Source organism: Thamnophis sirtalis, unplaced genomic scaffold (genome assembly GCF_051295495.1).
Source record: "Thamnophis sirtalis isolate CommonGarterSnake01/CBP01778 unplaced genomic scaffold, rThaSir2_p1.2 scaffold_10, whole genome shotgun sequence".
NCBI classification, from domain to species: Eukaryota; Metazoa; Chordata; class Lepidosauria; order Squamata; family Natricidae; genus Thamnophis; species Thamnophis sirtalis.
In genome coordinates this window covers 38,681,447-38,705,752 of record NW_028261390.1, presented here as the reverse complement: position 1 = coordinate 38,705,752, position 24,306 = coordinate 38,681,447, and the positions used below count along the sequence as shown (strand labels likewise).

The following is a 24,306-nucleotide window of genomic DNA, read 5'->3' as shown; positions in this document are numbered from 1 at the left end:
TAGGCCTTCCATCAAAATGCTATTCATACCCAAGCCTGCTTGAATTATAATTAAGATCAGTCTGGCACCTTATATAACACAGATTACAGAGGTAAAGCAATTTTTAAGTGGTTATATCCATAATGGTGAACCTATAGCACCTCTCTGTGAGCCTAGTTCAGCTCCACCGAGCATGTGTATGCATTTCCCACTAGACAGCTGGTCATTGGGTCTCTGCTGCATATGTGCAGGGAGAATGCGGGCATGGGGGGGATGTATGCATGGGGGGCATGCGGGAGGCACACACGCATGTACAGGAGCGAGGCACATGCATGTGGTCATGTACACAATGCATTTTGGGGGGTTGAGCATGTGCACGCTTTGGGCACTTGCTCCGGAAAAGGTTAGCTATCACTTGGTTCAGGGACGTGCAGTCACTAGAGGCAAGGGAGGCAGAGCCTCACCACTCTCCTCAGGAAAAGAAAAGAAATTTAAATTTTTTTTTTTAAATAATTAAAGCCAAGATAGTTGCTACCAGATTCCAGGTCACAGTGGCTTGGTGTCTGCTTAGTGTTAACCAAAGCAGGAGGTGAGAGAACTCGGGGCCTCTTTTCCATAAGGAATTTTTCGCCTTCTAAAAGTTAATAAAGAGTTAAAAGGCAAAGAAGTTCAGATGGAAAAGAGGCACTAATTCTCCTGCCTCCTGATCTGGAAGCAGCCAATCATGTCTTCTTGAGCACGCTTATGTTGGGCGGGTTATTTCGGAGGGCGCGCTTCAGAGGAGAGAGGAGTGGGGGAGAAGGAGGAGGCTCGCTCTTCACCCCTCCCCAACCTTCCCAGGGTCCAGATTCCCTTCGCTGCAAGCCTTGCTGTCTCTTGCATCCCAAAGGTGGGTGGGTGTGGGAGCTTTGGTGGCCCCAATTCTTCTCTGGGGGGCGGGGGGTGTCTCCTGGGGCTGCTGGCTAGATAGACTCCCGAGGAGCGACTCCTTCCCTCCTAGTCCCCCTGTGGGTGGCTGGAAATGTCAGCGCATTTCAGCCAGCCACAAAACGCTTAGCCGGGGGTTTCCTTAAAACAGCCAGGCGGGAGAAGCCCTCGCTTCTTTCTTGTGGAGACGGGCACTTTGCATTGCAGGAGCTGCCAAGCGCCTTTACTGCAGACCTGGGCGCTTGGCGGCTCCCACGATGCAAAGTGCCCCGCCACCCACCCGCTGACCCGGACTGCGGCCGCTGCTTCTCCAAGCTCCGCCGCTGGAAGTCTCGGATCACCTCTGGGGGAAGGCTGAGTGAGAAGCGGAGCGAAGCTTCTCCGCGGCCTCCCGGCGCTGCGCAGAGGCTCTTGCAGGAGTGCATGCGGGGCCGCTCCAGGCCGCTGGCACGTGCTCCTGCAAGAGCCTCTGCGCAGCGCTGGGAGTCCACGGAGAAGCTTCGCTCCGCTTCTCACTCAGCTTTCCCCCAGAGGCGATCCGAGACTTCCAGCGGCAGAGCTTGGAAGAGCCAAGGTGGCGCAGTGGTTAAATGCAGCACTGCAGGCTACTGCTAGATCAGCAGGTCAGCGGTTCAAATCTCACCGGCTCAGGGTTGACTCAGCCTTCCATCCTTCCGAGGTGGGTAAAATGAGGACCCAGATTGTTGGGGGCAATATGCTGACTCTCTGTAAACCGCTTAGAGAGGCCTGAAAGGCCTATGAAGCGGTATATAAGTCTACTGCTATTGCTATTGGAGAAGCAGCAGCCTCAGGCCGGGTCAGCGGGTGGGCGGCAGCATCGGGGGCGGCGGGGCACTTTGCATCGTGGGAGCCGCCAAGCGCCTTTGCTGCAGACCCGGGCGCTTGGCGGCTCCTGTGATGCAAATTCCCCCCCCCCACCGCCGAGGCCGAACGCTGCCCTGCTTCGCAAAAGAATGCCCAGCTGAGCCTCACCAGGCATAAACCTCACCGCACATCACTGACTTGGTTATATAGTGTCTGGAGCTGTACTAGCAAAAATAAATTAAATCATAACCTCAAAGCACAGAAAATAATCTTGATAGCTGCTGTAGGGTCTTCCAAAAACTAGAATAGAATTATAGCACTATTGGTTCTATTGCTTAATGTTGACAGAAGATATACAGAATGAAGTGCACACATTTGAAGAAAGCTGATGTTCTGTATGCTACAAATTATACAGTATGCTAAAAAATAATAATCTAAACCCCAAAACCAATTATTACTCATTCTTTGTTTCAGACTGAACTGTTTTTATAAATGCTTTTATATTTGAATGTTTTACTCCTGTTTATTCTTTAAGGAAAACTTAATGATTTGCCATAATAGTCTTCATGCCTTTGTTTATGATGCAAGTGTTCAAAGTAATTCAGGGAACAGGAGAAAAACATGAAAGTGAACTTATTAGGAAATTGCATATATCCATCTGTGAAATTTCCTTGAGTTGACACGTGGAAAAAAAAAGTGACATCCTTGTTTTTAATAGATTTAGTTTTCATTTAGATTCCTTGCTTTGCAGTTAAATGCTTTTCATAAATAGCCAGTAAAAATAACGAAAAACTAATAAAGCAAATAAAGGATGAAAAATGTTTAATTTCAATTGTGTAATGCTGAACTGCATGTAAAACTACTTCTTGCTTCTTACAGAAATAATTACTGAAATGGAATCTCCTAAGTAGCTTCTGTGAAGAAATCCCACACCCAGGTTTTGTATATGTTGTTTACTATAACAAATGATAGACTTCCTTCCTTCCATTGAGCATTAGATGTTTTATGAGTAAACATATTACAAAGAAAGGGTGTGCATATGCATAAAATTACTATTATTTTTTTAAAGGTCAATTAAAATTGGAGACTAAGATTAGCCTTAATCCTGTTTTGTCCTTAGGGGGGAAAATTCTTTCGTTTAATTGTAAAACTATATCTTGCCTTCCTTAAAATGCCCAACTCTAACCAAAAGTGCTGTAACAAATATAGCTTGTAGCTCTTAACAGCAACCTGAGTATGATTGCTCATATTTCTCAATAATACTAAACTAATCTTTATCTTTTGGATACATGCAGATTTTTTAAACTCTCTCACAGTTGGAGGAACATCATTGTCAGTAATTTTGAAATAAATCATCATAAATTGGCAATAAAAGTATGACACAGAGGAAACAACACAAGAAACAAGCTAGATCTACAGAAGATTGTAGAACACAACTTTGAGGCTGTGTCTTATACAGGCAGTCCTCGAGTTATAAATGGAATGAACCCTGCTAATCGAATGCATGGGTGATTAAGTGCACATGAGGTATTTCCGGATGGGAAAGGCCAAGGGGGATTCAAATAATTTAACAACCGGTTCTCTGCCCTAATGACTAGGTGGTCATGTGACTGGGTTGGCGTGGCCAGCTTGATTGGTCTCACCCTTAGGAAATTTCTCCTTAGTCTAACTCACAATAAAATAGCACTGTTCCAATGTTTAGAATAGAATAGAATAGAATAGAATAGAATAACAGAGTTGGAAGGGACCTTTGGGTCTTCTAGTCCAAACCCCTGCTTAGGCAGGAAACCCTACACCATTTCAGACATGGTTATCCTATCTCTTCTTAATATCTTCTTAAAATGCTCCAGTGTTGGAGCATTTACAACTTTACAACTGGAGACAAGTTGTTCCATTGATTAATTGTTCTGTCAGGAAATTTGAAGGGCTCCTACAAAAATGAGATGGTCAATCTATTTTCCACAGCACCAAAAGGCATGACAAGAAACAATGGATGGAAATTAACCAAAAAGAGAAGCAATCTAGGACTAAGAAGTAATTTTCTAAGGGTGAAACCATTTAGACCTCCACAGGCAGTTTGCCATCCAAAACAGACCTCCAATTAGGCCTCCGTATACCTCACCCAGCACATTGCAGGTCAAAATGGAAGGGCGGGAAAAGGACTGCCCCTCCAAACCTCAATTTTGGATGGCAAAGTGCAGGACAAACGTTGCAGAACCTCTGTGGTTGTTCGAAAGGGCAAACAACTGCTGTGGTGCTGCAAGATTTGTAGGTTCAGGACTTGTTCATAAACATTAGGGGGCCCTAATCGCATAACTTTGAATGGTCACTAAGGGAAAACTCATAAATTGGGGATTACCTGTATTGCATTGTGTGTGTGTGTGTCTCTGTGTGTAGTTTTATTCAATTTTGTACATCACCCAAAGTTATATTTGTGAAATTGGCAGGCATACAGATTTGATAAAAAAATAGTTAATTGACTCATGGTACTAATTGCCATGCTTCTAGGAATTCCATATTATTTTGGATTCAACTTGGTCTAGGATGCTGTTTTCCAGTTGAAACTATACAGTAGTTAAGAATGTGTTGTGTTGTTCAATTAAGACATTTTGTGACTGAGCATGTCTTCCGACTGCTACTTTGTGTTCATGATGTCCTCTGCTAGTCTTCTTTTTGGAAGTTGTTATATAAGCAGTCTGTTTCCTATTTCTGGTATTCCAGGTTGCTGCAGTGTGCTTGTTTTTGATCAGTACATTTGTACATAAATGCATGTGTGTACACCACACATGCATTTGTGCTCATCTGAATAATGTTATTATGAAGCTCCTCTTGTTGGATCTAGAGCTAGGGTTGTTACTTGGGTAGTGGAACCATTGGTTGGTGTGAATGGTTTTACAATAGACTTGTGTTTCTATTGTGATAAGGATATCCAGGATGGGTAGTATGTTGTTTTTTCTTCCTCTCCTTGGGGAGATTGCTAGTTGTGTTATGTGTTTTCTCTAGTAGTTCCTTTTTTATTTATCTGCTTCTGGGCTTTAGCCTGAGCAGTTTGGTTTGGAGTTTAGTTTCCTTTTTTCCAGGTTGTTTTAGGGATGTAGTCTTGATGGTAGTTGTCAGCATTTTGTGTGTTTTGGTGACATGATTTCTTCTTCTTTTTCTACATGTTTAATCTTAAGTAAGCATCCATGAACATTAGCTGAATCAATTTTCACCTAGTTATTATTTTATTGTAGATTTAATGCCAAAACTGAACTTTTATGTATTCTAATATCAATTTGATCTCAATCAGATTACAATAAGAACTAACTAGAAATTGCTGCATTGCTATAAGGAATCAAAGAATCGAGACATAATTCAAGTGTTGAATATAATATTTTATCTCTGTATAGCACAACACAGCACAGCACTGAGATATATCAGGCAATATGTACCAGAATCAAATTTACACAAAGTGTGAGAATGGGTCTATTGAATAGAATAGAATAGAATAGAATAACAGAGTTGGAAGGGATCTTGGAGGTCTTCTAGTCCAACCCCCTGCTTAGGCAGAAAACCCTAAACCACTTCAGACAAATGGTTATCCAATATCTTCTTTAAAACTTCCAGTGTTGGAGCATTCACAACTTCTGGAGGCAAGTTTAAGGTGACCAGACGTCCTGCTTTTGTCGGGACAGTCCCGATTTCTCCCAATTTGTCCCATGTCTCACGGCATTTTAAAAAAGTCACCATTTTTGGAAAGAATGCACGACAAGTAGTATTTTGAGAAATCCACTGGTGACTTCTCACTATGCTAGCTGAGAGTTTCCATTAGAGGCTGCCTGAGCTGCTCCCTTCCATTGGCTGGTTGCTCGGGACCATGCCCCTCCCCTTTTGCATCCCTATTGGCTGGCGGGCCTCTCTGGCTCTTTTCCCACCCACTCCCGCCCCCATGAAGTGTCCCCACCAGCTTAATTGCTGCCTTACGGTCCTGGAAGGGGTGTGGTGAATTCTCCTACATCGAATCGGGTTCCCGCGCTTCCAAATGGAATTCATTCTCACTGTTTCCTCTTCAGAGAGTTAACAAAGGGCGAGAGCCCCCTGGATGGGTGGACGGGAGAAATTCTAAGCGCTTGCCATGGGTGAGTGGACGAAAGGGCATCGGCGGTGCTGCCAGGACCTGCTGTGTTAGGGTGAGGGAAGAGCAGGGCGGGGCCTGAGGGAAGCCAGAGGGAGGGGGCTCGGAGGGAGGGGGAGCCAAGATGGCAGTAGCTGAGGAGGAGGAGGTCTCCCGGCTGCTGCTGCCACCAAGGAATTGCAGGATGGTTCCCTCCGCTCTAGTCATTTTGCAACCCAGGGACCGGGGGAGCAACTGAAAGCCTACGCTTGCGGGGCTGTCCTTGCACAAGGCTTGCTGCGAAGAGCACTGGGGGGCGCTGGGGGGGGGAGACATATTGCAAGGTTGTGCCTTTCTGGCAGAAACGTTTTTGGCATGGGGAGGGGAGTGGGAGGTGGGGAGTTTTTCTGCTCAGGTTCTCAGCTCGAGGTCTGGTTTAAAGCCAGGAAACGTGACTTGATCACCAACTGCGGGGCGGGGGGGGGCTGCTTGTGTTTCTGTTTGTGTGTTTGTGTCTGGGGGTTGAGGCACTCAGGTGCACAGGTTTCCCCCAGCTGGGAAGCTGCATCCTCAAGTCCTCCTTTGCACGTCCCGCATTCTTCACCGCAAAATTTTCTCTGCTGGGGCTTAGAACAGACACGGCGCCTGTTCTGCCACCAGCTGGAGAAAAAAAAACTTATCTGGAGGCCCCGTGAAGGAAGCCAGGTTCGCGGGGAGGTGGGAGGAAGAGAGGATGGAGGTTAAAGCATGGGAAATGTGTGAAACCTCCTTCCTTTGTGTGTAGAGAGAGGGCTGGCCTCCCCAAACCCCCTACGCAAGGGCCGGGAGAGGCCTGCATCCCCACGCGACTGTACGCCATTCAGGGCGGAGGCCTCTCTTCCTTTCCCTGCAAAACGCCAAGCAGTGGATGATGGGTCGCTAAGCTGCATCCTCCACGAGTTTCGGAGAGGCAGGATGTCTCCCGACCCAAGTGGACTTGTTTGCAAGCCTCTCTTGGGTGTCAGAACGCAGCAGCGCTCGGCAGAGTATAGCCCTAATCTTCCCCCTTCCACCATCGCTGAGACGGTTTTCCCCTTCTTTCGCTTAGCTCGCCTTTGCTTTCCTCCTGCAACAAATTCGCGAAACGTAGCAGCAAGCGGGTCCAAGCTACCCATCCCCTCCTCCGCGCTGTTCTGTTTTCTCTCTTCGGTTGCCAGTGGCTAAAAAGCAGCTCCGGTGAGCCAGCTTCTCCTTTTGAAAGAGGCGTTTTTGGCGCAGGGAAAAGGTATCAGGGCCTCCTTGTGCGGGTCCTGGAAATTGGAGGCTGCTGCATCCTGGCTGACCTTCCTCTTCCTCTCCTTCACCTTCCAAATTTCAGCGACCCACTAGGGGGCGTCTCAGCAGAAGACCTCCAAGGAGTAGCGCCGTGGGTTTGGGGTATATAAGGTTGATTTTAGCCTATAGTGGCTGTGCCCCGGGAGGGTGGCCTGTGGGGCTGGAGGCTGCTGGCACTGCTGCGCCTCTGCTCTGCCGCCAAAGATGCCACCACCACCCCCTCGCCGGCTCTTCCCTCCCGGACACCCGCCGCCCAGGAGCCGCCCAAAGGCTTCCTGCCCACCACCAGCTGCACCGCGGCCGACTTGCCCCGGGTGGGCTGGAAGGCTTCGGGCGGCTCTTGGGCAGCGGGTGTCCGGTCAGGAAGAACCGGTGAGGGAGTGGCGGTGACAACTTTGGCGGTGGAGCAGAGGCACAGCAGCGCCAGCAGCAGGGCAGCCTCCATCGGGCGACGAGGCAAGCTGCGTGTGAGGCCGCTTTGGCCAGCCCGCCCCGCGACTCTTGCTATTGCTCGGGATGGAAGGCTTCGGGCGGCCAGAAGGTGAAGATGAGGCCAGGCGAGAAGAAGGACCTGGGCACGCTGGGCTACGTGTTGGGCACCCCTTCGATTCCTCCCCGTCAATGGTGTCCTGCTTTGCCAATTTTAAAATCTGGTCACTTTAGGCAAGTTGTTCCACTGATTAATTGTTCTGTCAGGAAATTTCTCTTTAGTTCTACGTTGCTTCTCTTCTTGATTAGTTTCCACCCATTGCTTCTTGTCCTACCTATTACAGGTCTATCATCTTGATAAGATACAAGGGCTGTAAACCAGGCAATTGGCCTTCTTGTGAACAGCTCACATTTTATGGAATTTGCTGTTCTAGAGGCATAGATGAGACCAATGATCTTGCCTGCCAGCAAGAAGTGGTGAGGCTCAAAGCAATGCATACAATTTGGACAGGAAATTACTTGTTTTTCTTACATTAATTTAGTGACATCTATGAAGATTTTGTATTCCAGTAGAGACAGCCAGTATTGAGCTGTGCTATAAATACAGGGGAAAAAATAGCATTTTGCTGTTTGGTTTGATGATCACAGACTTTCAGAATTTTCACATTGTGCAAATTATATAGTTTAAACAGAAGAAATCCAGAACTGTGAGTGCTGAAGAATTGTTTGCTTTATAGCAGACTGGTGTCTGAAAGAACTCTAAGTTGCTTATCCAAACTCCAAAATATTTGGGATTTTAGAATAAAAGAAATCTAAATCTCACATAGTAAACAACTTCTTATGTCTTTGCTTCATCTTTAATTTTGATGCCTAGGTCATAATGCTGTTAATGGTATGCATTGTTGTCACCTTCAGAGTTTCTTAAATTGTTTTTTCTAGTTTGATCCACAAATATTATCAGTATTCAGACCACAGATTCTAGATTCAGACATTGGGATTTAGGGAATAGTGGCTTTATGAAATCAGAAACATTGTGCCTTAAAACATATTAAATAAATGAATGGAGAGAAAAAAGTGTATTGGCAAAAATTGGTTTCTAACTATTTAATAAATGAATTGAGATAGTTATCTATTCAGTAACTAAACAGAAAATAGAAAATTTGTAATTTAAAGCTCTGTTTTAAAACAAAATGCATTATACATTAATCCAAAGAAATCAATTTGATTATTTTTCATTTGTTATTCATTTTTGGATTATGTATTATGACACTCTTTTTGAATGTATTAATTATTGTGCAATGGTTACAACTGTATTTTCAAAAATAATAAGTAATTCAACCATACTTTTAAAAAACTTTTTTAAGGCTGAAACAGAAAATTATAATAGTAGTACATACTAGAAATGTAAAACAAATCTGTCTGGGTCTTCTTTTCAAGCCAAAAAATATGGATGCCAAAAGTAGAACATGTTACGATATAAGTGAATGTGCTATTTAGAGTTAGCTAGAGAGCCTAGCAAAATGACTGGAATCTTAATTAAATTCCAACAAAGTTGCAGAGTGAATAAGTATTTCATAAAGTTATATTAAAGTGTGCATTGTGAGATGTGTGTTATGTTTACATTTCATATACTAAGAAAAAATAGTACAGACTATATGGTAGGGAGAATTGAAAGCGACAATTATAGAAATATTTTTATTGGTTTCATTTGTCTATTTGCCTAATTTGCAGAAAAATGGTCTAATTAATGTTACTAACTGATTTTCATGTTCCTAATTTGGATAGTCTCTAATTTTTGTAAGAAAGGCTAGCATTCTCTTTATCAAATTATAATTATAATAGAATTTCTAATTAGGTATTCATAGAATTACATTGTGATTATTATTTTTTTAAATAGTGTGAAATTCTTACAATAAAGCTTATTCTTTGCATTTAGTTTTCTGCTTCTTTGCCATCCCATCCTAGAATGACATGCATTTGTGATGAATGTAAATATGTAGTAAAGATAAAACTACAATAATACAAATGTATAATTGTTATTTGGTTTGTTTGGCTGTTAATCTTGGGCCATTGTTTATTTTCAGAGTTTTTTTCCAATGTTCTAGAATTAGCTTATGGTCTCCATAACATAGATTAAATAGATTACAGATGTGTTTGCAGAAGGTTGATCATATGCCAAAAGGAAAACATTAGGAATGTTGAGCAGGCACTATATGAATAAAAAGTTATTGAACTTGCAGAGTTATATTTCTCAAAGCCACATAGCCATATATCGAAGATTTTTTTTAGTATTAAAATAATACTGTATATGTTGAACTGATTTTCAAATAGAACAATAGCCTACAACTTAAGTTTATGGCTAAGTTCCTTTCTCGCTTTCAGTTTCTAGATAATAGTTTTTATATTGTCTTAGCCTCTTCATAATATTTCTAATGTGATTACAGAAAATGACTAAATTAGTATAAGCCAGCACATGCACGCACTGGAGTGCCAGAACTCAGAAGAGAGCAGCTTGCCACCACACACATGTGCACTGGACCAACTGTCCGCCATGCATTTCCATGACAGAACCCGGAATAGCAGCTGGCGATGGGGTGCATGCTCACAGAGAGGGCTCTGCGTGCCACTTTTGGCATGCGTGCCATAGGTTCGCCATCACAGGTATAAGCAATTTGTTTTATAATTAAAATGATAATTCTGTCCTTTATTGTCAGTCTTCATTCCAGTTATTGCTAAAACTTTCAGCTCTCCTTAACCCTAACCCTAACCCTGTATTTGGTAGCTAATCAGAGAAATTGACTTGTCACTGCATAACTTCATGAAGTTATTCTATAGTCCAAAATAAAGAAGTTACAGTATGTTCATTGAAAAGATCTGCTGCTCCAGGACACAAATGTCACTGTATATAAGTATTTGAATATATATGTTTATTGATATTACTCCCAGTTTAAATCCTAAGCATCTTTCTTCTGTCCTTTTGAGTCAACGGTCTTTTAAACATTAAATTCATAGCTTTGACATTTGTAGGGACCTGTTCAGTGTTTAAACAACACTTCTTTCTGGCCTGAGCACATTTGGTTCCAATGTTAGCCACTTCAAGCCTTACATTTATTTACATTTTTAAATACATGTAGCTGTAATAAGCAACTTGTCTTTTGGTTATTTTGGATTCAATAGCTCTAGGAACTAGAGGAAAGCCTTGCTTGTCAGTAATACTTGGGACCCAGAATTCTGTTGCTAAGCTAAGCTAAGGCAGGATGTCAAATGACTGCATCAAGCTATGAGGGCAGTTCCAGCAGTCCCAGTTGCCAATGTTAGGCAGATCCTGCATGGTTGCACCATCCCATAGACACCTGATTGTGAGCCAGTTGCCAATTGCCAATTTACTTGGTTTGTGTGCTACCATAGCAATGCCATAGCATTGTAGATGTAGGCCAGTGTTACTTTTTTCATACCTGTATCGGTTGTACTAGTCGTCAGGCACTTTTTGATAGAATGTGTGGGTATCCATTTTGCTGGAGGATGTTGTGTAGGCAGCCTTTTTCCTTTTTCTGGTGTCCTGGGTTGCTGCAGTGTGTTCGTATATAGAGAAATAAACCACATTTACACACTATTCAAAAAAGACAATTGAAAAATTAAGAAGAAAACAAAAAGAACAGGACATATTTTCACCAGCAACCAATACCCAGATAAGTAGGAATTAATATATTAAATAGAAAACAGTATCTTAATGAAGAAACAACCAAGGAGAAAACCATACTCCCATCAACATTGATAGGGCAAGCTACTGTATATAAAGCTACTGTATATAAACCTTAAACTCACTGATGATATTCTTATTCGGGTAAATGACATGGCAGCAAGCAACAAGCAAATTCACCAGGACTCCACTGAAAAATATATGTCTTGTCCAAAAATATATCTTATCTCAACTATTGAAAATTAAGCAATATATTACATAGTATTAAGTGTGTGTGTGTGTCTGTGTCTGTGTGTGTATGATTATTCTAAAACAAATATTATATAATCAAATATTAATCTAATTACTAAAACATGCTTTTTCTAATCACATTTTCTGCAGAGTTGGACTGAATTAGGAATTCTAAAACTTTATTGATTATAGCAAGATACACAGTAGGGTAGAAAAGCAACCTAGATCTTAATATATCTTGTATAAAAGCCACTAAATACATATCAGGTACCAAGATAGCAAAGGCTGCTAAAATATTCATGTAACACATAATGTAATCTACAGGGAGGCAGGTATATCATTTGCAACTATTGAGTAAACAAATAATGTTGATAGCTTCTGGATATGTATTGAGAATCAGATTACTGAGGTTTAAGTACATTGGTCCATTTTTAGGCTTCAAGAACCAGCTTTCAATGATACTTAGTTAAATATGATATCTAAGGCTGCTTTTTCCATCTTAGTCTGAGCTCAGACTCACATTGAATTTCAAATTTAGAACATTGTGACTGGAAAGATGTCATTATTTAACCATTTGTATAATTCTTGATTAGATATTGAAATTATAGACATAACATTTTATTTTATTATAATTACATGGAAATAATAAAATGTTATGAAATTGATTATACGCCATGAAGTTGGGGTCAAATCTTACCATAATTTATGACTATTGTAAATGCTGCTTTTAAAATTGTCCCAATTTTGACACACTACTCTTTAACCAAAGTGTTTTAGTATCCACATGTAGGTTTTCCTCAACTTACACCCACAGTTTAGCCCTAATTTCTGTTGTTAAGCAAGGCAGTTGCTAAGTGAGTTGCACCCCACTTTATGACCTTTATTGCCACAGTTGTTACGTAAATTACTGCAGTTGTGAAGTAAATCATGCGGTTGTTATGTACATCTGGCTTTCTCCATTGTCTACTTATCGGAAGCCATCTGTGAAAGTTATAGATGGTGATTGCATGATGCCAGCACCTGAATTTGATCATGTGACCATGGCAATGCTGCAATGGTCAAAAGCAGGAAAACCAGTCATAAGTCACTTTTTTCAGTGATGTTGTAACTTTGAACGGTCAGTAAACAAAAGGTTGGAAGTCAAGGATTATGTGTACAAAGTCCACCATTTATCATCTATGATTTTTAATTAGACAATCTTAGGTGAAAAGAGAATATAGACAGAAAAAGAGAAGTCTGTGCAAAACAATATGAGAACAAATTAAAGAAAAATATAAAAATATCAATTCTTTGTTTAATTGTTTTCATTCAAAATTGTGATTAAGAAAATCATTGTTAGCCAGGTTTAAATAAAAAAAAACATGATACCTGTTAGCCAAGAAAACATATTCTCCCATACAATAATGAAACTTGAACTCATAGTGACTGATCAGAACAGGGTTCTGTGAATATCAATAGATATTTTTAATAGAACAGTCAAACCTAATGTATAATGGTGGGTTTAGAAAAAAGCAAATTCTGTAATTAAAAGAATCATAAACAGATTTAAAAATAAAACTACTAGCAATAGCAATAGCAATAGCAATAGCAGTAGACTTATATACCGCTTCATAGGCCTTTCAGGCCTCTCTAAGCGGTTTACAGAGAGTCAGCATATTGCCCCCAACAATCTGGGTCCTCATTTTACCCACCTCGGAAGGATGGAAGGCTGAGTCAACCCTGAGCCGGTGAGATTTGAACCGCTGACCTGCTGATCTAGCAGTAGCCTGCAGTGCTGCATTTAACCACTGCGCCACCTTGGCTCTACTACTAATAATGCATTTAATAATCTAATCATCAATAACATGTGGTAAGACGATATTTGAAGTGCTGTGTATAGCTTTAGTCATTACTCCTTAAAAACAGTACTAGAACTAGAAGAGGTGTAAAAAAAGGTGGCAGTGGGTGGATTACTAGAATAGTTCCCTAGGGCCATATGTTAGGGCACGCCAGGCATTGCCCTGTCAGCTCCAGCTGACTTCGGCCTTATTTTTAGGCTGTTTTTCACTCTCCAGAGACTTCCCTGAAAAACCACCCAACGTGCAACAGGAACCGACTTCCAGTTTGCACGATGGGCCGTTTTTCATGATCCGGAGGCTTCAGGAAAGCCTCCTGAAGGCTCCAGAGAACAAAAAATGGCACTATGGGCAAACTGGAAGTCACAGTTCCCAAACTTCCGGGTTGCTCATACAGCCGTTTTTCGCCCTCCAGAGGCTTCAGGGAAGCTTCCTGAATCCTGGAAGGCCTCCGGGGGGGGGGGGGCAGGGAGGCTGTTTTCACTCTCCCCAATCTCCTAGAAAGTCTCTGGAGCCTGGGGAGTCTGAAAAAAGCACATCAAAAGCAGGGGGAGCACTGGTGGTGCGTGCATGTGCATGGGGGGAGTGCGTGCATGCATGCTGGGGGCAACGTGTATAGCATTAGGGACGTGGCACAACTACGCACGACCCCCCCCCTGAACTCCTCCTGCTTTTGGCACGCAATCCAAAAAAGGTTAGCAATAGCAATAGCAGTAGACTTATATACCGCTTCATAGGCCTTTCAGGCCTCTCTAAGCGGTTTACAGAGAGTCAGCATATTGCCCCCAACAATCTGGGTCCTCATTTTACCCACCTCGGAAGGATGGAAGGCTGAGTCAACCCTGAGCCGGTGAGATTTGAACCGCTGACCTGCTGATCTAGCAGTAGCCTGCAGTGCTGCATTTAACCACTGCGCCACCTTGGCTCTTAGACATCACTGCCCTAGAGCGTCTTGATAGATTAAATCATGTATATGTAAGGTAGCATATGTTAGGGTTTTCAATGCAAGAATCAGATGAGCGCACAAGTGCACAAGGCTATATTTGCATGCAAAACTATCTCTTTCCCCCTGCTGTCGATGCTGCTTCTCCGCAAAACCAGAAAGATTGGGAACCACTGGCATGTGCAACATGAACAGAGATAAGTTTTCTTATCTCACTATATCCAATTTCAAAACTTCACTAAAACCAATTTCAGGGAAATTCAAGGTGATGGAAGAAAATAGTTCTTTATATGCAGCGCACAGCTAAAGTCTATTGATCTATTAATTTGTTCCAGTAATTGTAACAGCAGCCAGGTTGGGTGTTTTGAAAAGGATATTATACAATTTCATGGACGATCAGGCTATCTGTGGTTCTCAGTACTAATGGATATTTACTTCCTCCTTATTTGCATGCTTTTAATGTGTTTGCTGGGAAATAACCATATTGCCTTCCAATTCAAATTTGTGGACTTCCCAAATATATCCAGTGGCTCCTAAATTAGATAGGCCTATTGATTGATCCAACAGGACTGTTATGTTTTTAACATAAATGAACCTAAATCTCATTTACAGGGAAGTTATAATTAAAATTGTAATGATTTGGGCATCTCCAGTTTAGTGAGCTTTATTTTATTTGCTTTATTATTTATCATTTCCTTTGTACTCAATTTTAGTCACCCAAGTCACCTTGCAAGTAGACTATCATATAAATGATCAAATAAATAACCGAAGAACTAAATAGGAGCTGTGTTGGAACAGTGGTTAGAATGCAATATTGTAGCTTACTCTTCCCACGGTCAGGAGTTTGATCTTGACCAATTCCCAGTTGACTCAGTCTTCTGTCTGTTCAAGTTCGGTAAAATGATGACCAGACTGTTGGGGCAATATGTTCACATTGTAAACCACCCAGAGAGTGTTATAATGTACTATGGAATGATATATAAGTCTAAATGCTATTGCTGTTGTGCTTACAGCAACCAATCACAGTGTGTATTGCATCATGCATGAATCAATACTCTCTAACTAATCAACTACAATTGTGTGTTCTGGCCTATTGCACACTTTATTGTTCTAGCTACTAAAGTCAATATCCTAACATATTACTATAATTATATTGTGTGCCAGTGTTCACTTTTGAAAGTTTCTTATTGGAATGCTATGGCCCATGGATTATCAATCTGTTTATCATCATAATTCTGACTTTACTGCAACTTGATTATGACTATGACTAAGTGTTGTATCTTATACTTTTAGATACGAGGCGTGAGGTAAAGAATAACGGTTTTTATTAACAGGCAACAACAGAACAGTAACTTCAGAACACAGACAGCGCTCGGCTGCCTGACAGCTCTTTATATATGACAGCTGTCAGGCAGCTGGCCAATAGGCGGCCAGTGATTGTCCTGCCAGCCAGCAGGCGTGCCGGGGCCAATCAGGAGCCTGCGGCTCCAGCGCCCCCTGCCGGCTGCGTCGGGAGGACGCAACACCCCTTCCCCCCAGACAGCGCACGTGCAGGGATCTCCGAAGAGAAGGAGTGTCCGTCGCTGGAGGAGGAGGTGGTCCGCTGCTGTGACGCAGCGGGTGGGAAGGTGCGGCCCCCAAGTCCACAGGAAAAGTCAAAGGCGGCCTCCATTGGTTGAAACATTGGAACGGCGGTGGCGCGAAGCGGGGAAACAGGCAGGAGGTGGCAGCGCTGCGGCTGGACGTGGCTGGGCAGGTGGAGCAGCCGCTGGGTAGGCAGACCCCGGCCGCGATGGTTGAGCGGACGATGTCGTTTGCGGCTGCGGTCCCTTGGGTGCCCGGCGGCGCAGTTGATTCAGATGGTGCCGACAAAGTCTTCCGTCACCCAGCTGGACCCTATAAGAGCATGGGCTGGTTAACTCGGTGATGACCCCTGACAGCCATTTCGGGTCCCCCGCGAAGTTTTGAGCGAATACCCCCTCACCCACCAGAAAAGCCCTAGGGGATTCAGAGGGAGGGCCAGCGGTGGGGGAGAAGGACGGGTGGAGCTGGTCAAGGGTGGTCCTCAGGCGGCGGCCCATGAGGATTTCCGCGGGGCTCTTGCTGGTAGACTGGCATGGGGCGGAGTGTTGGGAGAGCAAGTAGGTGTGAAGGCGCAGAGGCCAAGGCAGGTGGGCAAGGCGGGCCAGGCCCTCTTTGTCCGAACACCCCTCTTTGGGCGTGTCTTATGCCCAGGGAAGCAAGGAAGGAAAGGAAAGGGGCGGATTGGTATTGAGGTCTGTTGTCGGAGACGATGACATCTGGTATTCCGTGAGTGGTAAAGTGGTTTTGTAGAATTTGAATGGTGGCGCTGGTGGTGGTGGATGTCATGGGGAAAATGTCCACCCACTTGGACAGGGTGTCCACCACAAGGAAAAAAGATCGGCCGTCCATGGGGCTGAAAAATCAATATGTAGGCGGCTCCATGGGGAGGAGGGGGTCTCCCAGGAGCGGGCAGGGGTGGCGGCAGGAGCCGGCTGGACTGCCTGGCATGGCGGACACCACTGGACCCAGGCAGTGATGTCCACATCCATAGACGGCCACCAGGCATAGCTGCGTGCGGGGGCTTTCATACGCACGATGCCCGGGTGCCCTTCATGGAGTGATGCAGGACTTGCTGGCGGAGGGCGGCAGGTACGACGACCCGGGAGCTCCATAGCAGGCAGTCCTGAAGGACTGACAGCTCGTCGCGGCAGCGGAAAAACGGAAGAAACCCGGAAGAGCAAGTCTCCTCCGTCCAGCCCCACCGAACTGTGTCCAGGACCCTCTGGAGGAGGGGGTCGGAACAGGAGGCTTGGGAAACATCGGAGACTGAGAGGGGACACTCGAAGTCATCGGTCAGGGCCGCAACCATGACCAAGGGGGCGGGCTCAGAAACCGGGAGCGGCAGAGGCAGCGACTAAGGGCATCGGTGTGGCCCATGTGTTTGCCTAGCCGGTAGACTAGGGAGTAGGAGTAGGCGGAGAGGAACTCCGACCAACGGCCCATCGGGGCGATAGAATAGGGGGTGTGGGTCGGTCGCCAGCGATGATGCCCAAGAGGGGCTTGTTGTCCATTAGGAGAGTGAAGCGGCGACCGTAGAGGTAGGTATGGAATCGTTTAACTCCTGCAACGGCCGCAAGGCCCTCCTTGTCCAACTGGCTATAATTGTGCTCAGCTTTGGACAAGGTGCGGGAGTAGAATGCAATTGGGGCCTTGGAGCCATCAGGGTAGGAGTGGATGAGGACAGCCCCCACCCCAAAGGGGGAGGCGTCACAAGCCAGGAGGAGTGGGAGGTGCTCGTCATACTGAATGAACACAGGGGCAGAAGTTAAGAGAGTTTTGACAGCTGCGAGCGCATGCGCCTCGCGGTCTGTCCAGGTCCAAGGGGCGGAGGCATCGAGAAGGCGATGCAAAGGCTCCGTGACAGATGCCTTGTGTAAAAGTGGAATAGAAATTGAGGAGCCCCAGGAAAGCCTGGAGCTCCGCCTTTGAAGAGGGAGTGGGGGCGGAGGTGATGGCCTCGACCTTAGAAGGGGTGGGGTGGATTCCTCGGGAATCCACAAGGTAGCCAAGAAATTCTATGGACGGCACGCCGAGCTGGCACTTGGAACGCTTCAAGTGCAAGCCGGTGGCACGGAAGCGGGAGAGGACAGTTCTAAGGGTTTTAACGAGTCCTGCCTGGTCCGGAGCGGCTATCAGGATGTCGTCAAATTAGGGGACGACTCCCGGGATGCCATGGAGCACCCGCTCCATGAGCCCCTGGAAGATCCCAGGTGCCATACTGACCCCGAACTGGACCGGTGGCACTTAAAAGCACCACGGTGCGTTACTATAGTTTGGGCCATGGCGGAGGCCTCATCTACTGGCAGTTGCTGGTAGGCTTGGGCCAGGTCCAACTTCACGAAAATTTGGCCCTGGCCCAAGGAGTGCAGCACATGCTGCACCACAGGCACCGGGTAGGGATGAGCCTGTAGGGCCTTGTTCAGGGTTGCCTTGGAGCCGTCAGCTTTCAAGGGTAGGATAATGGGGGTCTCCCAGGGGCAAGGTCGACGGGCTCCAGGATGCCCTGAGAGACAAGCTTGTCAATCTTGGCGTCCACGCGAGCCCGGAGAGCGAAGGGAACCCGTTGAGCCTTCAGGTGGATGGGCGCCACCATGGGGTCCAAATTGAGGGAAATGGGCGTGTAGCACCCCAGTGTGACGGAAAAATGTCACCGTACTCCGACAAAAGGGCCTCTAGAGAGGAAGCAAAGCGGAGGGAGTTAATGCCCGCGATGCTCAGCCCCTTGACTAAACCAGTCAAGCCCCAGGAGAGAAGCTAGGGGGCGGCGTACCACCACAAGGGGAAGGGACCCCTGGAATTTATGGAAAGAGACAGGGAAGTAGCCACAACCCAGGGTGGGAATAGGGTTTCCCTGATAGTCGTGAAGGAGGCAGTCAGCAGGGGCTAGCTGGCTGGCCTTGAGGGTCGGTATTAATGACCTCAGGGTGTCCCAAGACATAATTGTGTGGGTGGAGCCCGTGTCCAATTCCATAGTGCATGGGCGGCCTGTGAGCAAGATGCGAAGATGCATCTTACCCTGGCCGCCATAGGAAGAAGATGGAGCAGAGTCGGCCTGCCAGTCGGGCAGGGGAGGCTCAGGGCCAGACACAGCGTAGCAGCCCATGCGGGCGGAGGAGGAGGAGGAGGAGGAACCAGGAGGCTGGCGGCGGAAAACAGCAGGCTGAGCAGAAGCCAGAGGAAGCGGTCTCGGGTTCCGAGCATCTCCAGGAGCAGATCGGCAGACATTGGAGATGTGGCCCTTCTTCCCGCAGCGGTGGCAGAGGGCCGTTCTGAAGCGGCAGGAGGCCCTGGGGTGGCGGCCACCACAGCTGAGGCACCCGCCGCCATCCTGAGGAGGCATGGATCGAAGGCAGTCGACGGACAAAGCGGTGTCGGCACAAGGATCGAGGACCATCATTTGACTGCACAGCAGAGTTGGGCAGCGCTGGCAACGCCGATGGCAGGAAATGGCAGATATCGGGGGTGGACTGCCCGGCCATTTCGTAAGCCCGGGCGTCGTCCACCGCTATCTTCATCGAGAGCTCGGTGCGAGCCAGAATTTTCCGGTGTAAGTTGATGTCGAGGAGCCCATAGATAAATTGTTCGAGTAGGGCGTCCTCTAAGTTGGCAAATTCACAGTTAATCGCAGCGGCTCGCAATTCAGCCACGTACTGGCTGATGGATTGGCCTTGCCTCTGAACACAACGCCGGAAATATTGCCGGCGGGTATACTTAGAAGGCGAAGGCTTATGGTGAATCTTGAGCCGAGCCATAAGGACATCTAATGGCACAGTGTGTACCAGGGCTGGTGCAGCGAGAGCCCGGACGGTGGCGAATATTTCTGGTCCACAATAGTGGAGAAAAGTGCCCCGTCGTCTCCCCTCAGGGAGCTCGGAGAGGTCGTGAGCCATGAGGAAAACCTCGAACCTCTCTAAAAAGGCGTCCCATGATTCAGCCTCTGGCCTGAAAGTGGCAAAAACAGATGAAGGAGCCAGGGCAGGGACGATGACGGGGTCTGTGTCACTCATCCTCGTCGCCAGTTTTAGATTCGAGGCGTGAGGTAAAAAATAACGGTTTTTATTAACAGGCAACAGCAGAACAGTAACTTCAGAACATGGACAGCGCTCGGCTGCCTGACAGCTCTTTATATATGACAGCTGTCAGGCGGCTGGCCAATAGGCAGCCAGTGATTGTCCCGCCCGCTGGCAGGTGCGCCGGGGCCAATCAGGAGCCTGTGGCTCCGGCCCCGCCTGCCGGCTGCGGGACAATCATCCCAATCATGACTATAACCATGTTGCTTGTATTTTTACAATTTATATTGTTCTGTTTGTTTCCTAGTATGATTTGATTACTTATTAGTAACCTATGACTATCACTAAGTGTTGTATCTTATAATTATTGATGAATGTATTTTTTTCTTTTTTTCTTTTATGTACACTGAGAGCATATGCACCAAAGACAAATTCCTTGTGTGTCCAATCACACTCGGATAATAAAGGATTCTATTCTATTCTATTCTATTCTATCCAATATTAAGTACTTTAAATACTGAATGGAATTTGTTCTTGGGAAGTAGATGAAAAAAATCATGTCACTACAGGAAACAAAATATTATTAACAGAAAAATGTATTTCCTCTTCTGCCTATCTATTTGAAAATGGTGTTAGGTTGTTAAGGTTTCCATTTGGAATGGGATTTAGCATAAAGTGAATTGCATTCTTTCTTTCCTACTGTGGAAATTTTCCATACATAGAATAAAGTTTGACTGATTTTAGTCTTAAGAATGAAAAGAAATCTCTGCTGAATGTTCATCTTTTTTGATAGGCTTTATTTAAGCCTACTGCCTGCTTCTAACTGCTAGGCTTACTTTTAATCTACCACAATAGTGACAAATACCCCCTTCCTCTAGAGATGGGATTAAAATGGGTTTGCACCAAAGACAGAATTGTATTTTTCTGGGAAACTTTTGTTATTACTTGTAAGAAATTAGATAAAATAATTCGTGTTTCTCTCCCTATATTTCTTTTTTTCCTGAATTTCTTTTGGTATTACATGGTTTATATAATTATATAAAGTGAATTATATAATTATTATATATTTTAAACTACAGATTGTCTTATTTTTCTTACTGGATTGCTGTATGCTGTTAGAGTCCGTCTTTCTGAGATTGGCAGCTATCAGTGGTGAGTTATGACCAGTACACCCGCCTGTGCTCCTTACCGGTATTTGAGGTTTTCAGGGCTTCTGCTTACGGTGCCTGCGCGATGCTCCATTGAGCAGCTGGAGCATCACTGAGGCGTCACAGACCGTTGCAGGCGGTAAGTATGCATGTGCGTGCTATGCACGTTCATGTGGCGGACACCTGGCCCCATTGCACCATACCGGTTGCAACGGGATCCGGAACCCACCACTGGTGGCTATGTATATTTGATTAATAAATAAACAATTTTGAGCTTCCAGGGGGCGGAGCCTGTCGCCGAAGAGGGCTCAACGGAGCTCCTCTCAGAGATCTGGTCTGTATATCTAAATAAGATCATAGATATCACCCCTTTTTGGCTAGAAAGGGGCAGGGAGTTTTAGCTCTGTGGCTAGGGTCTATTCGTAGTTCACAGCCTTCTTTCTTTTTTTGGCTGTGGACAGAGATTAGATCCAGCGTAAGCGGAGCCTTTATCTCCAGCCAGTTCTTCTCAGCTGTTTTTTTTTTGCAGCCCTAGACAGGCGACTCCCCCCCCCCAGGACAAAGCAAAGTTGTTTGAAGCTAGGATTAATACGGGCGGGTCCCACCCCTGTGAGATTTTTGCTTTTATTACTATCTTAAACACCAGCCTCATTTGTCACAGAGGCTTCTTTGTTTAAACGGACTTCAAAATGGCGATTTCTCTCCGTTGCTGACTGATAGGGGACGTACTTAGCCGGCTTTATCTTCCTGCAGACTGCTCCTTAACAAAATAATTTTTTTTCTTTTGGAAACAGAGGGGAGTGATAGCGCTGTTTATTTGTTTATTTATAATGCCATCCAGGTCAAAAGCGAAGCGTTTCTCTACGAATGTGCTTAAAGAATCTATGAATGAATCTAAAGAATCTATTATGAAATCGCTGCCCTTGTCTCCTACGCCCTCTACTGGAGAATTCTTAACACAGGAATTTTTCTTTCAAATGTTTAAGGATTTTAAACAGGAAATCAAGGAATTTGTATTGGAGCTATATGGTAATTTAAAGTCTAAAATTGCCCAACTGAAGGCGAGTACGTCTGTAGCTGTGTCTACCCTGACAGATTATACCGCTGAAATGGAGAATAAATTGGAAAGCTTGGAGGAGGCTAATTCTAAATTGACTACTAATATTCAAACTTTACAACAAAAAATTAGAGATACTCAAGAACAGCTCGTTATGATAAATTTTAACAAGAAGGCATTTGCAATAAGAGTCAGAGGATTGCGTGAAAAGGAGCGAGAGAATCTGAAACAGACCTTTGTTGAGGCCTTCAGCTATGCGGTGGGAAGCCCGGGACTTAATTTTGATTGGCAGATCCGGAAAATCTATCGCCAGAACTCGATGGTAGCGGAACAGCGACAGCTCCCGAGGGACATAATTATATATTTCTCCACAAAAGAATCCAGAAATGCGATTATGCAAAAGTTTTACAATAACAGGTTGCGAGTCGATGGGCAGGATCTGATTGTCTTCAAAGAAATACCGTCCCAGATGTTAAAAGCAAGAAGAGACTATACTTTCCTAACTAAGGAGCTTATAAACCACCAGATTCAATATAGATGGGAGGCCCCAGCCGGCATTACGATCACATTTGAGAATCAAAGATTTCGTCTCAATTCTGTTTCGGAGGCTCGAGATTTCTACTATAAGACTTTGAAGGCGGGACTTCCTGATTTACTTGGAAAAGAGGAGAGACAAGCCGAAGGAGAAGGCAAGCAGCAGACCACATGGCTGCAAGATGGAGGGGGTAGCTCTCCCTCTCTCGGAGAAGCAGAAGAGCGGAGACCGAGGATTTAGACATTCCAAAATATTCGCCAAAGTTTTGGATTGAATGGGGGTTTGCGATCTCTCTCCGGTAGAAAAAGTGGAACTGGATATTGGTGGTGCGATATTGGGACTGAATTATGTGGATGCTGAATGTATACTTCACGGGACTTGTATGTCTGAATTTTAATTTAAACTGTCCAGGACTCTAAAGTGAAGAGAGTGGTGATGGTAACTTTATTGAACTTTAGTTGGGGAGGAGGGAGTCGGGTAACGCGAGATAGGTGGAGGGGGAGCGAAAGCTTGATCAGAGTATTTCGAGTTAAAAGGTAAACTGACCTCTGTGTGAATTATTGTTTGAAAATAAGGTTAAGAAAGATTATTTGGAGGGACTATGGGAAATAGTGGTAAACATCAGAGAAGCAAGGTATGAGAGTAAAATGCACGCGGAATGATTTATGTTGTTTAAATGCAAAGGACGAGGGTAAAATGCATGTGAAATGATTTACGTTGTCTAAATCCTATTAGAAGGGAAAGCTTGATGAGATTATTTTAAAATAGAAGGCAAATTGATTCTTGTGTAAAGTATATGTGGAATGATCCACGCTGCTTAATTTTTATTAGAAGGGAAAGTTTGGTGAGATTATTTTGAGCTAGATTGTATACCGATGTCTGTATAAATTTGTATAAATTTTTATTTGAATATAAGGTTAGCTTGAGGAGAGTATTTTAAGATAGAATGCAAACTGATTTTTGTGTAAAGTATTATTTGAATATGTGGATAGATCCACGCTGCTTAAATCTTATTAGAAGGGAAAGCTTGGTGAGATTATTTTGAGCTAGATCGTAAACTGATGTCTGCACAAAGTTGTATAAATTTTTATTTGAAAATAAGGTTAAGGAAGATGAACTGGAGAGTCTATAGGAGGTTGGGGTAAATAACAAAGAAGCAAGAGACGAGAATAGAATACATATAGAATGATTTATACTGTCTAAATATAAATAAAGATGGGGGGCTGAGCTTAATACAAAGAGCTCTTTTTTTCTTTTTTTCTTTTTTTTCTTTTCTTTTCTTTTCCTTTTTATAATTTGTAATCTCTTTTTTATCTATTTTTTTTAATATATATATTACTTTTATTTTGAATTCATACGATCATAAGATACTTTAGAAGGGGTTTAACAGAAGGCAGTGCCAGGTGTGGGCCCTGGGAAGTCGGGGGGGGGACTAGGGATGGGGATTTATGGGGGGCTGGGGGGTGGGAGCTTATATAGTTTCAATAAGAAGAAGAATGCACTTGTATACGGTTGTTCTTTCTTTTTTTCTTTTCTTTCTTTATATTTTCTTTTCCTTGGTTTATTTTATTTTTTATTTTTTATCATATTATAGCTCAATAAGAGTTGAATAAAGGAATACACCAAGGGGAGAGGTAGAGGGAAAGAAGAGGGAGGAGTAAGGAAGGAGTAAGGGGAATGTAAGGAGGGTGTAAGG

The 24,306-nt window shown here is 44.5% G+C and overlaps 1 protein-coding gene across 1 annotated transcript in view; it reads left to right on the top strand.

The window, feature by feature from the left end:
- The window catches only part of FAT4 (FAT atypical cadherin 4), a 137,735-nt gene that overhangs the window by 28,931 nt on the left and 84,498 nt on the right, over window positions 1–24,306 (top strand). The window lies entirely within an intron of this gene.